The following is a 17,874-nucleotide window of genomic DNA, read 5'->3' as shown; positions in this document are numbered from 1 at the left end:
ATCGGATTTGAACCACAGATTTGAGCGATTCTAACAAGTCTAGTGCATCATACAAATGCTAGACAACTAATAAGACAGGGGAAAGTAAAGACTTAGCACACGTTGTAAGGAGTAGAGTTTAGGAAGATCAAACGCGAAGAAGTTGACACGGCGATTTTTGGCATGGTTCCGATGGGTGGTGCTATCGTACGTCCATGTTAGTGGAGACTTCAACCCACGGAGGGTAACAGTTGCGAGAGTCCACGGAGGGCTCCACACACAAGGGGTCCATGAATAAGCGGCCTTGTCAATTCCACCACAGCTTCTGCCCACACATGACTAGCCTCACTCACGGTAGATCTTCATGAAGTAGCCGATCTCCTTTACCTTACAAACATATTAGTTTAACTCCACAACATGAATTAGGAGGATCCCAGGCGACACCTAACCAATCTAGGAGGCACCACCCACCAAAAGGTAATAGATGTGGTAGAATGATGAACTCCTTTCTCTTGTGCTCCTAAAGATAGTCTCCTCAACACTCAATTACTCTCTCTCAGATTTGACAGGGGTAGGAAACATTGCTCTTGTGGAAAGCAACTTAGGGAGGCTAGAAATCAAGGTTCAAATGGTTGGAATGGAATTTATTGATCTCAACACATGAGTAGGTGGCTCTCTCAGAAAAATGGATCTGGCAAGTGTAAGTGTGTTCTGAGTGCTTCCTCTGCGAGAGAGAGGTAGGTTGAGGGTATATATAGGCATCTCCAAAAATCCAACCTTTACAACATTATTGCCCAACTCGGAGACACTGAAATTTTGATCTTGGTGGTACCGAGTTGCACTAGATGTGGCAACTTTAAAGTCCTTGTGAGACCGATATATGAATCTCGGTGGTACAGATACGATGACCTAGACTAGTTTCCAAATCGGTGAGACCTACTTCAAACTCGGAATTTACGAAACCTGAAGTTAGCTAAACAGAATGTTGGTCATCCAATCTCGGTGGCACCAATAGGAATGTTGGTTGTACTGATATGGTGGGATTGGCATAGGATCTGTCTAAGTGTAAAATTAGTATAGCCGAGTCGGAAATGTTGGTGGCATAGATTTTGCAGGTTTGGCTTGCGATACATATATTTTATGGGAAAGTGGTTGGGTATTTTTGGTGGCTATCTCTAAGAACTTGAGCAACCAATTCATCATAATACCTCATACCTTGTCTTTCCTATGGACTCAAAACTGATTTATCACAAATTGTAAAATGAAGAGTCGTCTTGCTTGAACCTTTAGCCAATCCTATTTCTTCCTTCATCAATGGGTTTCTACCCCACAATCCTATAGCCAAAGCTCTCTGTTCTTGGGAACCAGACTTATGAGTCAAGATCACCGAATGAACGTACTCAGTGATCCCAAAGATCAATGCTCACCGAACACACAGATACCGAATAAAAGAGTCTTACATCCAAGTACCAAATATTACATCACATGACCGAATGGTCAAGTTCACAAGGTAGGGCCTAAGGCCAAATCATATTGATACAACTAATAGCAGAAAACATAGGGGCTAAGCAGGTGCCCATGCCATCAAGCCTACACCGATAGGCATTCCGACTCGGAAGCGTCCTAGTTCGCAGGGGCTTCTCCGAAGACGTACTCATCTCCAAACTCCAATCCTTCCATGTCTGGTCAATAATATAACCAGTGGCAAGCCAATGAATACTTTTGGATGTACTCGCAAACAGCCCATGATATGAACAATGAAAGTGAAGGATAACAATAACATGCATCTTTGGTAGAATTCATTGTGGTGGAATGATCATGAATATGTATCAAGTTAAATAATTACTTTTGAAGAACTGGTTACAGATATCAATATATCTGCCGAGGGCTGAGCCATCCGGGCTCACTCTATATGCCAAGTCACCAAACTTGGTCATATCATCAGTTTTATATTAACTCCATTTACCACAAACTCACACACACTTGGTTTATGCGGGAACAACTGGACATAGTTTAAGCAGCACCACCCAACTGTTCTTGACCATGGACACGGCTATTCGAATAGTTTTATACTCTAGAGAGGTAGCATGCTGGACCCACGAGATCCGGGAAACTTCCATGTCATTCATGACTCGCGGTATATAACATACCCGAGGTAAGTACCCGACCAATGCCTTTCCCCTGACGCTACTAGACAAAGAGGTCCACTTGATTGGTACCCAGCCCACATGTTGTACGTCTTACGAGCATCGACTGTGGACAGTATCAACCATGCGGGGACCAACGATGTGCCTGGAACTCATAAAATGGTATAGTCGCCCTACCTGGCATGACCCAATCACGAGAGTGACCACACATCACTCCCTCCACTAGTAATGTGGCTCTTTGCTAGCACCGACCAGAGTAGTCAACACAGCCCCGTCCCATAAGGGGTAACGTGTTCGTACATGTAAGGTTGGGACGGTCGACACATCATAAATCTATTCCCATTTCCAAAACCATACTCACACAAATACCCGGTGCACCACTTCACAAAAAGTGGCCACCTATCTCATCATCACCCTTGGGCATTAGTGGCACCCGACGGGATTTTCATAAATCTTTGATTTATACCAACATCATGCTCATGCTACTGTTACTCTAGCTTTACTTGTCAACATGATACTAGCATGACCCTCAAAGGGGGTAGGATCAAGCTCAATGCATGTGCTCCGGAGGAGCCATTAGTAATGTCACCTTAGTGATTTTCCGGCACTTATGATCATATGCAACTGAAATACTTGCTATCTTATCATGCAATATAACATATGCTCAGTCATGGTCAAAGGGCTTCTTGCCTTGGTTAGCTAGGTATACGGGGTCTTCGAGGTCTTCCGCTCCGACTCCCTCGTCACACGGATTTTCCATCGTCGTCAAAAGAATAAATAAGAAATAGCTCACTCAAAAACAGATCACAAAGTCATTTTAAAAATGTTTTTTATTACTAATAAATCTAAGTTATTATTTTGAAAAATAATTGCCTCTGATTCCAATGAAGGAACATTTTTAAAATCAACCAAACAGAAGCAAAACTATTCCAATTTGGTCCTTTTTATTATTGTAAAATAGAATAATTGCTGAAGAATTCATCCAATGGTCTCATTAAATACTACATATTTTTAGAAGAATATTAGTGGAAAAATTATATTTTTACACTGGTTAAATATTTTTATAAAAATCTTTGAAATCAGATTTTAAAAACAAAAGAAAAATGGGCTAACTCCCTGGCCTGGCTCGGCCTGGAACTGGGTCGGCCCAAGGCCAGCCGACAACCTGCCCACGCGCGCGCGCCATCAGGTTTGAACCTGACGTGTGGGGCCCTACGGTCAGCAGCTGCGGGCAGCGAGGGGGGGGGGAGAGCTGGGCCACCGACGGGTGGGGCACACGTGTCTAGGTCGTCTCCTACCTCTAGCCAAAGAGGAGGAGGAACACGTCGGCGAGGTTTTTGATGCTCTCATGCCCCAACGAAGATAGAAATGGGATTGGCTCGTCGCCGCATACCTGCTGGTGGTCAGAACAATGACGGAGAGGCACGAGTTCGCCGGCGACGAGGAGGCCGCGGCGGAGGAGTTTCAGGAGGTGGTCGAGAGGGTAGCTACGGGAACAGAAATGCTTGGGAAAGTTGGGGGAAAGCTTCCTGAGGTCGAGGGGATCATTTTGGTGGGTCGAGGGATGCAAGAGCCGTCGTGTAGCCGGAGATCGACCGGAGCTCCAAGGCAGAGGGGCCTCGGTCGATCTTGAGCACCGGGGTTCTTTTGGCTTGCTGGGGTGGCTAGGGACGTGCTAGTGTTCGTGGCGAAGCTATCTGAGGGGTGCTGGAGCGAGGGGGAGGGCTATAAATAGGCCTACGACGGTGAGCCGATTCGGGAGCGCCGGTGACTCACGGTGGCGCGCATGGGTGTGTAGTGAAGGGGTGGGGTCGAAACCACGGTCTCAAGATGTGGTTTTGGACTGCGAGAACCATCTACAACAGAGGGAGAGAGAGAGAGAGGAGTCGAGCATCAGTGGCCGCGTAACTTTGGCCGATACTGGTGCCCGCAGGCACGTGTTGCACGAGCTCTAGCGCGAGATAGAACGGGCCCTGATGGTTGCTCGATGCAGAGGGGTTGTCGGGGAAGATGTTGGACACCTCAGGGGAGGCTGGAACTGGCCGAGGGCGTCGCCCCCACCTGGGTGGCTTCCTGTAGGGCGCCCAGAGCGAAGTTTTAGCATGCCACGGCATGCTAGTGCGCTCTGAGGCACTTTGGACATGTCTAGCATGTCCTGGCACTGGCTGGGAGTGAGGGTAGCCGTTGGGGGTCCTGTGGTAGCTTCGGCTGGTCGAGGGAGACAAGGAATACAGGTGATGTCAGCTTTGAACTGAAGATTAGATTGGGGTTTCTGGCATTTCTACTTTGAACCAAAGGGGGGCCAATTGATTGTGGCTGGGCATTGATACTGGCCACCTAATCTGAGAGTTTGGAGCAAAGGGGTTGGGTTTAGCTGTGGCTAAGAGGGCTTTTACCCATCTGTCAAAAGGTGCTCGAAAGTGGTTTGAGGGGGTTGCACCCCACCACTCGTGCTGCAACTTAACAGGTTTTGGTTTGGTGCTAAAACATGGGGTTTCACCAAGTTTGAGCTCCATTGGAAAAGTTTAGCTTTGTAAACTGGAAAACACAACTATTTGACCAAATATGTCCCATCCAAACAGAGTGTGGGCAAACTAAGTCCCACAAATCCCATTTTTGGTGTGGAACCCTCATTTGAGGTATTAGGCAGTCCTGCAAAGTTTCATCATCACTTGACAAACTTTGCTATGTAGAGTTGCTCTAACTCCAATCTGGACAGAAGGGGTTTTAGGGTTATTTGGGGTCCTTAATCACCTTGGATCAAAGTGAAACTCTATGTGGACACCAAATATGGCTTAGGGACACTACTGGAATTTTCTAGCATTTTATTAAGAATATTTCTTTTGGAAATATTTCAAAAGGTCAAAACAGACAAAAATGGTTCTCAGGGTCTTACTCAATTAATAATAACATAAATAGGGTTAAAAATCTTATGTATGGAAAATATATGTCCTTCTCATCATCTCCAAATTTAATCAGATTTTTCTAAGGCAGAAAAGTATTTTTCCATGTAGGAATACCATTTCTGGCCTCAGAAATGGACATGTAAATAAATTAAGAACATAATTCTAAAAATAATTATTTTCTGGTTTTGGGGAACTAAAATAAAGTAAAAATCAGATCACCAACTTTGAGTAAGAACACATCTTGCCATCAAGGGCATGTAGTGCAATTCAAAGTGGGGTTTTACCTTAACCACAAATCAGAAAAGGTTTTTAGAAACAATTCAATATTGGGAATTGGGGTTTTTATCATCACATGATTAAACACACAAGCATACAATGACAAACATGGCACTCACAACATTAGTTTTGAAAAAGTTTTAACAAGTTTAGGTTTTTGCATTAGAGGGAAAGTGGTAGTGAAAACAGGGTGTGACAGACCTATCCCCATTAGAAGAATCTCGTCCCCGAGATTCCTAAGCTAGGTGTTAAAAAGGTGTGGAAACTTGGATTGGAGATAGTCTTCACGCTCCCCTGTTGCCTCTGCTTCGGTGTGGATGCTCCATTGAACCTTGAAATACCGGATGGTGCGGCTTCTGGTGCAACGCTCAGCTTCATCCAGAATGCGGATCGGCTTCTCGCGGTAGGTGAGATACGGGTGAAGGTCGATGGCATGATCGTCAGTGTCCTTGTAAGGATCGGAACGGATTGGCGCTTGAAGACACTTCCGGAGTTGTGACACGTGGAAGACGTTGTGCACACCCGAAACTTCGGGAGGTAGCTCCAACTGATAAGCAACTTCTCCACGCCTTGTCGTGATCTAAAAAGGTCCAATGAACCTTGGAGCGAGTTCCCTTTAACATGGAAATGCTTGGTTCCCTTGAGAGGTGTGACACGGAGGTACACCCGGTCCTCAAGGTTAAATCCAATTCCCTGCGGTCAAAATTTGCATAGCTCTTTTGTTGCGACTTGGCTACCTTTAGGTTTTCTCTGACAAGTTGCACCTTCTCTTCTGCTGCGTGCAAAACTTCCGGCCCGAAAATCAGCCCTTCACCGGTTTTGGACCAGTTGAGCGGGGTGCGGCACTTTCGTCCGTACAACACTTCAAATGGGGCCATTTGGGGACTAGACTGGTAGCTGTTGTTGTATGAGAACTCAGCGAATGGCAGACAGTCTTCCCATTTGGCACCATGTGCCAAGACGCAAGCGCGGAGCATATCTTCGAGTATCTGATTTACTCTTTCCGTTTGTCCGGCCGTTTGCGGGTGGAAGGCGGTGCTGAAAGAGAGCTTGGTTCCGAGGGCTACTTGGAACTTCTTCCAAAACCTTGAGGTGAACTGCGTGCCTCGGTCAGAAACAATCTCCTGGGGAACTCCATGAAGGCTCACGACACGATGGATATACAGACTAGCCAATTGGTTTCCATCATACATGGTGTTGACTGGAATGAAATGGGCCACCTTAGTGAGGTGGTCGACAATGACCCATATGGAGTTGTGCCCTTTTCTTGACCTGGGCAACCCAATGATGAAATCCATGCTGACTTTGTCCCACTTCCATTCTGGCACTTGAAGTGGCTGTAGCAATCCAGCAGGTCGCTGATGCTCAGCCTTGACTCACTGGCACACGTCGCACTTGGCAACATAAAACGCTATTTCCCTCTTCATGCCATGCCACCAGAATCTTTCTCAGATATCTTGATACATCTTGGGACCACCGGGGTGAATAGAGTAGGGTGTATCATGTGCTTCCTGTAGGACCAAATCCTTGAGTTCAGCCTTGTTGGGATCACATGAACGTTTACCAAACCACACTACTCCTTGTTCATCCACCGAGAATCCTAGGGCCTTGCCTTCTTGAATCTTCTTCTTGATGCCTTCAATGCTCTTATGACCCTTCTGTGCCTCCTTGATATCATCAACCAGCGTCATCAACCAGCGTTGGTTTGACTTTGAGGTTAGCTAGGAATCCTGATTCTACTAGCTCCAATCCGAAGTTCTCCAATTCTTCATACAAGGCAGGTTGCCTTTCCTTGAGCATGACGTTCAAGGTGCTGGTCTTCCGGCTTAAGGTATCAGCCACTACATTGGCCTTACCGGGGGTGATATTGAATGATGAGGTCGTAGTCTTTGTTTAACTCCAACCATCTTCGTTGCCTCGTATTCAATTCCCTTTGGGTGAAAATATACTTCAGACTTTTTTGGTTAGTGTATATTTCACATCGTTTCCCCAGAAGGTAATGTCGCCATGTCTTCAGGGCATGCACAACTGCTGCCAATTCGAGATCATGGGTGGCATAATTCTCCTCATGCGGGCGTAGTTGTCGTGACAGATACGCCACAACTCTGCCATCCTGCATTAGAACCCCACCGACCCGGTTCTGGAGGCATCACAATATATCACAAACTCCTTGCTGATATCTGGAGTGGCCAATACCGGGGCGGTAGTTAATCTCTTCTTCAATTCTTGGAAGCTTGCTTCACACTCCGGCGTCCATTCCAACTTCTTGCCTTTCTTCAAGAGTTGAGTCATGGGTCGAGCAATGTGGGAGAACCCTTCTACAATCTTGCGGTAATATCCCACGAGTCTGAGGAAGCTTCTGACTTCCTTCACATCAATTGGCGACTCCAAGTTGGTTACCGTAGTAATCTTGGAGGGATCAACCACCAATCCACTTGCTGTCATGGTATGACCCAAGAATCCAACTTCCTTCAGCCAGAATTGCTACTTGCTGAATTTGGCATAAAGTTGGTTCTCTCAAAGCTTTTCCAACACTAACCTCAAGTGTTGTTCATTCTCTTCTTCGGACTTGGAAAAGATTAATATGCCATCAATGAATACGACGACAAACTTGTCCAGGTATTCCATGAAAACCTTGTTCATCAGGTACATTATGTAAGCTGGGGCATTAGTCAACCCAAAAGACATGACAATGCATTCGTATAGACCGTACCGGGTCACAAACGCATTCTTGGGTATGTCCTCAAGTCTTATCTTCAGTTGGTAATATCCAGACCGGAGATCGATCTTGGAAAATACCTTAGCTCCATTTAGCTGATCAAACAAGTCTTCAATCTTGGGGTGTGGATACTTGTTCTGGAGCGTGACCTCATTGATAGAATGTTAATCGATGCAGAGTCTGATAGTCACATCCTTCTTGGACCCGAAGAGAACAGGCGATCCCCAAGGTGACACACTCGGACGAATGAACCCTTTTGTGAGTTGCTCATCCAGGTGCTTCTTTAGCTCCGCTAGCTCTTCAGATCCCATCCTGTAAGGCTTCTTATAGATAGGCCTTGATCCAGGCATGAGCTCAATGCTGAACTCGATGTCTCGGTGAGGAGGCATTCCTGGTAGGTCATCAGGAAAGACGTCCGGGTACTCACAGACTATTGGCACTCGATCGATTTCTACCTTGGACAGGTTGTTGACCCGTGGTACTCGAGCGGGTACTGCCTCAGAAACATACTTGACTTTGACCCCTTGGTCGCTTTTCATGGTAATGGCCCTGTTGGCACAGTCTAGGATGCTTTGATGCTTGGCCAGCCAACCCATGCCGAGAATTCCTTCTAGGCCTTGCGACTTAAGCACAGTGAGATCCGCTGAGAAGCTTGTCCCATTGATAACTATCCCGACCTTCCTACATCCTAGGTGGTCCTCAACACTGCTCCCGGGGTTTGAATTGCCATTTTCCCACGAAGCACAGTAGGTTTTAAAAAACATTTTTTCGCAAATCTTTGTGTGACAAAAGAATGTGAAACACCACAATCAAACAATATTGTTTCTAGGGTGGAGTTGACGAGGAACGTACCCATAATGCAGTCTGGGTCTTCTTGCGCCTCTTCTGTGGAGAAATGATTAATCCGCCCCCTGCTGTGATACTGCTGATTGCGGGGAGCTTGATTTATGCATGGTGCTCCTTGGCCTTGATTTGGCGCATTGGGGCGCGGTGCGTCGGGCTTCTTGTTGGGAGACTGCCTGGTATAGTGCCCTGTTTGTCCACATCCAAAACAGGTAACTTGTGCTAGAAGATTGGTCTTGACTCCACTGTTGTTCGGTGGATTGATTGCCGTCTTGGTGTTGACTTGCTGCTGAGGCTGGTAGTTCTGGCGAAATGTTGGAGTCTTGTAATGTTGCTGTTGATAGCTGGGTCTTGCTGGAGCTGAGTGCCACGGGCGTGGCTCCAGGTTACTCGGTCCTCCACTACCCATTAGCTTGCACTTACGGGTGTCGTCCATAGCACGACGCTTATCCTCCAACATAAGAGCGTTATTAACCAGATCGTTGAAGGTCCGGCATTCACAAACAACCAGCTGATACTGGAGTGACTGTTGCAGTCCTTCCATAAAGCGTTCCACTTTGGCGGCCTCAGTGTTCACGTCTTCTAGTGCATATCTTGACAGGAGGTTGAACTTCTGCAAATATTCCTTGACGGATCCACTACCTTGCCTGAAGCCTCGGAATTCCATCTTCTTGATGGTCATCATTTCCGGAGGAATATGAGCAACGCAGAATCCATCTTTGAACATAGCCCAAGTGATGACTTGTCCTACTCGCATGATCTGAAATCCATCCCACCAGGCTCTCGTTGTGCCTGTGAGACAGAGAGAAGCAGAGAGGACTTTCTCACCATCATCAGTGCATTTGACCAGCTGGAGGAGGTCTTCGATAGTACGGATCCAGTCATCGGCATCCAATGGTTCAGTCGTCTCCGTGAATATGGGTGGCGTAGTTCGCATGAACTCAAAGAGAGTAGAGCGACAATTTCCATTCCTGTTCTGCGGTGGGTTGTTCACCAAGACTTGAGACAGCTGCTGAATAGCGGCGATATTGGCTTGGCGTTCCTCTCGAAGAGGTTGAAGGAACTCAGCCATAGTCAAGCTTTCGGGAGGAGGCGGTGACGGTGGAACATCGTCTTGCTGCTCGTGGTGATCTCTGGCTTGAGCTTCCCCTCCGGTTCCCTGCTATTGACCTGAAGAGGCAGAGCCGGGGTTGCCGAAGGTGTTGTTGCGAGTTGCATTCACCATCCTGTCACGGGAGTAGACAGGTCAATTTGCTGAACTGGATGAAATCATAAACGATGATGTTCTAGTAAAGAGGGGGTCTGGTGCTGTGCTAGTGTGAAATTTTTAAGCCAATGGTTTTTGGAAGGGCTAATGCATTAGATTTAAAACAAGCGATGTAGTCTCTCACAAACTGCCTAAGGAAGAATGCGACTTGCATCCAACATGCTTACACAACACTCATGGTTCACTGAACCGATACATGAACTCCTACACTCGGGGAGTAACTCCTAATTGCCTACGTCACTAGTACTAAGTGGCAGACTGCGCGGTCTCATAGGCGGGTTCTGTGGGATCTTCGTCTTCATCTTCATCCTCATCTTCATCAGTGCTTCCCTTCTTTGAAGGAGTAGGGGAAGGAAGCGGTCCATCACGGCGTCTCTTGGGTGGCGAGGTTGCGAAGAGTTCGGTGTACTCTTCCGCGGTCAGGCGACGACTCTGAAGGGGAGTGGCCTGAAGCGATGGTATTCCTGCTCGGAAAGCGATGCCAGGAGGTCCTTCGGGTGCTCCTTCCTTCTTCACCTTGCGGTTTTTCATATTCTCCATGCGAAGTAGATCCTTGACTTGGTGCAGCTCTTGGCGAATCTTCGTTGACTCTTTGATCAAAAGGTGCATCAAAGTGTCGGAGGAGAGACTGAAGTAGGTCTGAAACCTCAGTGGCGTCCCGTCCTCAGAAGATGGGTTGAGTGTCCAACTCCCATCTATCCCATCCTTAACGAAGGGTAGGTGACGAGTAGCTGGCTCGTTAGCCATCTCGGGAAGGATGTCACAGAGTCGCACGAGCGCCTCTCATGCTATTGTCTCCACTGCCAACATCAGGTCCTCCATCTGTGGTCCCTCAAAGAACCAGCTAGTCGGGGAGTCATTATTCTTCATTATCACGTCCACATGATATTCCTTGGTGTCGGCGTTCACCTAGTGCTCGTAGTAGAGGAAGATGGGCGTGCGGCGTACTTGGCACTTCTCGAGGCTATCACTCAAAAGTAGAGGAAAGCCCGTCTCCAGAAGCATCTCAGGTACGGCGGCCATCTACAAGATGTAGAGGAGAGGGTTAGAAAGTTTTTAGTGGGTGCAGAATACCAGGTTAAGGTCTAGATGCACTTGTCGTCTCGGCTATCGTCCATGCTACCTAAGGCTTCCTATAGTCAGGATGCCTTTGATACCAGCTCTGTGGGGACCCCGACTTATGTGTCGAGATTGCCGAATGAACGTGTTCAGTGATCCCAGAGATCAATGCTCACCGAACACACAGATACCGAATAAAAGAGTCTTACATCCAGGTACCAAATTATTACATCACAAGACCGAATGGTCAAGTTCACAAGGTAGGGCCTAAGGCCAAATCATAGTTATACAACTGATAGCGGAAAATATAGGGGCTAAGCGGGTGCCCTTGCCATCAAGCCTACACTGACAGGCATTCCCACTCGGAAGCGTCCTAGTTCACAGGGGCGTCTCCGAAGACGTACTCTTCTCCAAACTCTGGTCCTTCCATGTCTGGTCAATAATATAACCAGTGGCAAGCCAATGAGTACTTTTGAATGTACTCGCAAACAACCCATGATATGAACAATGAAAGTGAAGGATAACAATAACATGCATTTTTGGTGGAATTCATCGTGGTCGAATGATCATGAATATGCATCAAGTTAAAGAATTACTTTTGAAGAACAAGTTACATATATCAATATATCTGCCGAGGGCTAAGCCATCCAGGCTCACCCTATATGCCAAGTCACCAAACTTGGTCATATCATCACTTTTATATTAACTCCATTTACCACAACCCCACACACCCTTGGTTTATGCGGAAACAACTTGACGTAGTTTAAGCAGCACCACCCAACTATCCTTGACTGTGGACACGGCTATTCGAATAGTTTTACACTCTGCAGAGGTAGTACGCTAGACCCACGACATCCGGGAAACTTCCGTGTCATCCACGACTCGCGGTATATAACATACCTGGGGTAAGTACCCGATCAATGCCTTTCCCCTGACGATACTAGACAAAGAGGTCCACTTGATTGGTACCCAGCCCACATGTTGTACGTCTTACGAGCACCGACTCTGGACATTATCAATAATGCGGGGACCAACGGTGCGCCTGGAACTCATAAAAATGGCATAGTCGCCCTACCTGGCACGACCCCATCACGAGAGTGACCACACATCACTCCCGCCACTAGTAATGTGGCTCTTTGCTAGCACCGACCAGAGTAGTCAACACAGCCCCGTCCCATAAGGGGTAACATGGTCGTACATGTAAGGTTGGGACGGTCGACACATCATAAATCTATTCCCATTTCCGAAACCATACTCACACAAATACCCGGTGCACCACTTCACCAAAAGTGGCCACTTATCTCATCATCACCCTCGGGCATTAGTGGCACCCGACGGGGTTTTCATAAATCTTTGATTTATACCAACATCATGCTCATTCTACTGTTACTCTTGCTTTACTTGTCAACATGATACTAGCATGACCCTCAAAGAGGGTAGGATTAATCTCAATGCATGGGCTCCGGAGGAGCCATCGGTAACATCACCTTAGTGATTTACCAGCACTTATGATCATATGCAATGGAAATACTTGCTATCTTATCATGCAATATAACATATGCTCAGTCATGGTAAAAGGGTTGCTTGCCTTGGTCAGCTAGGTATCCGGGGTCTTCGAGGTCTTCCGCTCCGATTCCCTCGTCACACGGATTTTCTATCATCGTCAAAAGAATAAATAAGAAATAGCTCACTCAAAAACAGATCACAAAGTCATTTTAAAGATGTTCTTTATTACTGATAAATCTAAGTTGTTATTTTGAAAAATATTTGCCTCTGATTCCAATGAAGGAACATTTTTAAAATCAACCAAACAGAAGGAAAACTATTCCAATTTGGTCATTTTTATTATTGTAAAACAGAATAATTGCTGAAGATTTCATCCAATGGTCTCATTAAATACTACATACTTTTAGAAGAATATCAGTGGAAAAATTATATTTTTACACTGGTTAAATATTTTTATAAAAATCTTTGAAATCATATTTTGAAAACAAAAGAAAAATGGGCTAACTCCCTGGCCTGGCTCGGCCTGGAACTGGGTCGGCCCAAGGCCAGCCGACAACCTGCCCACGCGCGCGCGCCGTCAGATTTTAACATTACGTGCGGGGCCCTGCGGTCAGCGGCTGCAGGCAGCGAGGGGGGAGAGCTGGGCCACCCACAGGTGGGGCACACCTGTCGGGGTCGTCTCCTACCTCTGGCCAGAGAGGAGGAGGAGCACGCCGACGAGGCTGCCGACATTCTCAAGCCCCAACGAAGACAGAAATGGGATCGGCTCGTCGCATCCTACCTGCTGGTGGTCGGAACAACGACGGAGAGGCACGGGTTCGCCGGCGACGAAGAGGCCATGGCGGAGGAGTTTCAGGAGGTGGTCGAGAGGGTAGCTAGGGGCACGGAAAAGCTTGGGAAAGTTGGTGGAAAGCTTTCTGAGGTTGAGGGGATCAATTTGATGGGTCGAGGGACACAGGATCCCTTGTGTAACCGAAGATCGACTGGAGCTCTGATACAAAGGGGCCTCCGTCGATCTCGAGTGCCGGGGCTCTGCTGGCTTGCTGGGGTGGCTAGGAAGGTGCTAGTGGTCGTGGCGAACCTGTCTGAGGGGTGCTGGAGCGAGGGGGAGGGCTATAAATAGGACCGCGACGGTGAGCAGATTCGGGAGCTCCGCTGACTCACCGTGGCGCGCATGGTGGTGCAGAGAGGGGCTGGGTCGAAACCACGGCCTCAGGACGTGGTTTTGGACTGCCAGAACCATCTGCAACAGAGGGAGAAAGAGGAATCGAGCATCAGTGTCCCCGCAACTTTGGCCGATACTGGTGCGTGCGGGAATGCGTCACACAAGCTCTAGCGCGGGAGATAAGGGGCCCTGATGGTTGCTCGATGTAGAGGGGTTGTCAGGGAAGAGGTTGGACACCTCGGGGGAGGCTGGAACTGGCCGAGGGCGTCTCCCCCAACTTGGTGGCTTTCTGCAGGGCACCCAGAGCACAATTTAGGCATGCCACGTCATGCTGTTGCGCTCTAAGGAACTTTGGACGTGTCTAGCATGTCCTGGCACAGGCTGGGAGTGAGGCTAGACTTTGGGGTCCCGTGGGAGCTTCGGCTGGTTAAGGGAGACAAGGAATACAGGTGTTGTCAGCTTTGAACTGAAGCTTAGATTGGGGTTTTTGGCATTTCTACTTTGAACCAGAGAGGGGCCAGTTGACTCGGGCTGGGCATTGATATTGGCCACCTAATCTGAGAGTTTGGAGCAAAGGGGTTGGGTTTAGATGTGGCTTAGAGGGATTTTACCCATCTGTCAGAAGGTGCTCGACACTGGTTTTAGGGGGCTGCACCCCACCACTCGTGCTGCAACTTAACAGGTTTGCGTTTGGTGCTAGAACATGGGGTTTCACCAAGTTTGAGCTCCATTGTACAAGTTTAGCTTTTTAAACTTGAAAACACCACCATTTGACCAGATCTGTCCCTTCCAAAGAGAGTGTGGGCAAACTAAGTCCCACAAATCCCAATTTTGGTGTGGAACCCTAATTTGAGGTATTAGGCACTCCTTCAAAGTTTCATCATCATTGGGCAAACTTTGCTATGTAGAGTTGCTCTCACTCCAATCTGGACAAAAGGGAGTTTTAGGGTTATTTGGGATCCTTAATCACCTTGGATAAAAGTGAAACTTTATGTGGACACCAGATATGGCTTAGGGACAACACTCGAATTTTGTAGGATTTTATTGAGAATATTTCCTTTGGAAATATTTCAAAAGGTCAAAAGAGACAGAAATGGTTCTCAAGGTTTTACTCAATTAATAATAATATAAATAGTTTTAAGAATCTTATGTATCAAAAATATATGTCCTTCTGATCATCTCCAAATTTAATCAGATTTTTCTAAGGAAGAAAAGTATTTTTTCCATGTAGGAATACCATTTCTGGCCTCAGAAATGGACATGTAAATAAATTAAGAAAAAAATTCTAAAAATAATTATTTTGTGGTTTTGGGGCACTAAAATAAAGTAAAAAATCATATCACCAACTTTGAGTGAGAACACATCTTGCCATCAAGGGCATGTAGTGCAACTCAAAGTGGGGTTTTACCTTAACCAGAAATCAAAAAAGGTTATTGGAAACAATTCAGTATTGGGAATTGGGGTTTTATAATCACATGATTAAACACACAAGCATACAATAACAAAAATGGCACTCACAACATTAATTTTGAAAAAGTTTTAACCAGTTCAGGTTTTTGCAATACAGGGAAAGTGGTAGTGAAAACAGGGTGTGACATATGTGGACTATACCAGAAATATACTTGGTAAAAGTGTTAGTCCAAGAGACAATGTATGTTGTCATGAATTATCAAAACCACCAAGGGAGCATATGTGCTTTCAATCTCCCCCTTTTTGGAAATTGATGGCAACATACACTCAAAGCTTCAAATAAAAATAAGCATAAGAATATGACATCTTTGAAAGAAACATGACTAGTACAAGCTCCCCCTAAATGTGTGCAATCCCTTTTAAAGGATTGTTGCTTTGGACTGCATGGGCACACACAATTTAGAAGGACAAAACAAATCATATAAATATTGGTTATATGTATCCAACATATTTGAATGAAGATCTTGGATGTTCATGACTCACTCTTGCAAGCATTATGTGCAAGAGACAAGAGATCATCATGAACAGGGATATGATACATATTGAAAATCGGATTTGATGATAGATATGTCACCAACAGAATTTAGAACTTTCTCCCCTAAGGATGAATATGTAAGAATTTCTCTCCCCCTAAATCATAGCATGTAGATATTGGGAGTAGGTATGGCAATACAGGTTCAATCAAAAGATAGTGATACAATAGTGATATCTGAAACAGTTTTATCTCCCCCCCCTTAATATGTAAGGTTTGACACCTCTCCCTTTAGGTAGATCTCCCCTTAGGCAGACCTTCCCTTAGTAACAGATATCTCCCCTATTGATATTTCTCCCCTTTTTCTGAGCTTATTGGTGATATTCCTCCCCCTTTATATAGGTTCATTGGAAGCTTCGATATTTCTCCCCCTTTGGCGTTAATTGCCAAAAAGGTTAGAGGGTAAGGGCTCACTAAGAGAAAGGGATTCTTGTTTCTTCTCTCTTTGATAAGGGTTCCTTGAAAGTTCTCCCCCTTAATAAGGGTTCATTGATTGTTCTCCCCCTTTGATATGGATAAGAGTTCCTAGAAACATCTCCCCACATCATTGGGATCGTGGATGTTTCTACCTCTTATATTGTGGGATCATTGAGTGTTTCTCCCCCTAGAGAAGTTTTCTCCCCCCCCCCAGAAAATTATGGTAAAACTAATGTTGTTTCATAAAGTTTTTTAATAAGATCTTAGGTGGGAATAAACTTGGGATCAGTAAAAATCTATCTCTCCCTAAGGAAAAGTTCAAAAAATATCTGAAAATCAAAGGTAGTGATGAATTTCATAGTCATCGAGGCATAATGGTTCGGTAGAATCAAGAATGATAACAGGCCTGTGAGAGAAATCGGTCGGACCAAATTTCCCAGATCGATGAAACTGAGTGGTAATGAAAATCAACTCCTTAACTGAAAATAGACAGAAAATAGTCTAAAGATTGTTATAAGATACCAATTGTGAAAGAAAATATAAATCAACACCAAGTAATAAGTTATTATTATTATTATTAAAGTATATATACATATAGATGAGAGTTGTATGGTTCCAACAATGTAGGAACTGTCAAATGTGAACCATACAAGAAACTCCATCTAGATGTGGGTCAGTGACTAGGTCACCTATATTAGAGTATTTGACTTGAGGAGTCAAGCAAGAATGATTGATTATAGATCATACTCATCATTAAGCACAAAAATGGGGTTACCATTTTTCGATTAAGCTTTTTAATGCCTTCATATGACTTGAGTTGCTTTACCTCATGACTTGATGCAAAGCTTTATCAAGGATATGAGTACATACTTTCGAATGATGTTGATGACATGGCATGTAGGTGAACTTGTCGTGGATGCTCAATGTTGATGATGATCATCTTGAGTTGGCAGCTATCCTTGTCATTTTGGTTCACTTTTCACGTGAATAGTTAGTCATGCAAGGAAGAACATAATATAGCCAAATGACACGAGTGAATTTCATCATCGTATAATTGTCAAGGATATGATTTTGTTGTCTTCTTCCTCCATCTCCGAATAAGGGATTGTTAATACTTGGCTATCTCCAGATTGCTTTTGATATGAGTTGATGGAAATCTTGTAAAGTCTTCCAAGTACCTACAAAAGGTTAGATGCAATACAAGGGAGCATAGTTTTCCAATATATAAGATAGTGTCATATCAACAGCATCAAGGAATTGACAATAAAACCCATCCCTTGTATGCAACCGAGTGAGTCTAGCTCAAGTTCGAAACATCAATAATGTTCAACTCCTCCTCAAATGTCAGAACACTTTCTCATCAAGTGGTTTGGTAAATATATCAGCTAATTGTTTGTCACTACAAACATGCTTAAGATCTATATCTCCTTTACCAACATGATGAGGAATGAAATGATTTTGCACTTGAATATGTTTTGTTCGAGAATGTAGCACATGATTATAGGCAATTTTAATAGCACTTTCATTGTCACACAATAATGGAACATTTCTAAGATGAATGCCATAATCCTTAAGAGTTTGAGTCATC

This window comes from Hordeum vulgare, chromosome 6H (assembly GCF_904849725.1).
Source record: "Hordeum vulgare subsp. vulgare chromosome 6H, MorexV3_pseudomolecules_assembly, whole genome shotgun sequence".
In the NCBI taxonomy this organism is placed as follows: domain Eukaryota; kingdom Viridiplantae; phylum Streptophyta; class Magnoliopsida; order Poales; family Poaceae; genus Hordeum; species Hordeum vulgare.
Note: the sequence above shows the minus strand (reverse complement) of the source record.